The sequence below is a fragment of the Diplotaxodon limnothrissa genome, linkage group LG7 (genome assembly GCF_057381915.1).
Source record: "Diplotaxodon limnothrissa isolate DT_005_m linkage group LG7, D_limnothrissa_male_GT1.1, whole genome shotgun sequence".
Taxonomy (NCBI): domain Eukaryota; kingdom Metazoa; phylum Chordata; class Actinopteri; order Cichliformes; family Cichlidae; genus Diplotaxodon; species Diplotaxodon limnothrissa.
Genome location: NC_140602.1, coordinates 10,899,360 through 10,900,310, shown reverse-complemented (window position 1 = coordinate 10,900,310; position 951 = coordinate 10,899,360).

The window sequence follows — 951 nt, the reverse complement described above, 5'->3', positions numbered from 1 at the left end:
CCTCAGCCAAAAGGAAAAAAAAGCTCAAAATCAAAATACTTTACACAAATATAACAGCATTTATCGTCCTTTTAGCCATGGATCGTTGAGTTTAACGTTCAGTGTGTCACTGCTCCTCGTCAAGCAGACCTCTCCAAAAAGCGCTCAGGGGAAACGTGAAACATCTGGATCTAGTGTTGCCAGATATTGCAGATGGTTTTCAGCCCAAAAGTTATTCAAAACTCTTCAAAATATAAAGATCCTATAGCCGAGTTTACGCTCCACTGTGCTGCTTAGCGTCGAAGAGGAATGAACACAGGCACTGCAGACACACATACGGAGACACACAAATGTGTGCGTGCGTGTGTGTGTGTGAGAGAGAGCGAGAGAGAGAGAGAGAGAGAGAGAGAGAGAGATTATTGCCAGAGGTCTGGACCATAGTCCCGCCTATCACTTGAAAGCAACCCAAACAGCAACCCGTGCACATCAGTGCTGCACTCACTGCATACGTACACTACGTATAGGAGTCCGTGCGCTTTATTCACCGTGAGCACCTTAACTGTACGTAGGTCCCACTGCACCGCCGTGCGTGTGTGAGCGCGTGTGTGTGTTTGTACTCATGGTACTTGTTTCGAATTAACCCATAAAATTTACATGCAAGAAATAACCGCCAAAATGATCCCAAACACCCGGATTGTTGTTGTATCGTAATTTTAACCCGCACGATAAATCTTTAGAACCGCTTAACTGGGCGGAAACCCACCCGATCTTACAACACTGCTGAGTCTCTCCTCTGCTGACACAGTCTTACATTCCCCCTTGGGCAGTGATTAAAAGGCAGTAGTGAAATTCTGTTCATTCACAACTTTTATCAAGATATCACATGTTTTACATGAAAGGGGTCGAGGCCGCAGATATTCACGTAAGAGAAATGTTCAGGTGTGCAGAGTTCATCTAGTTTCTAGTACCAAA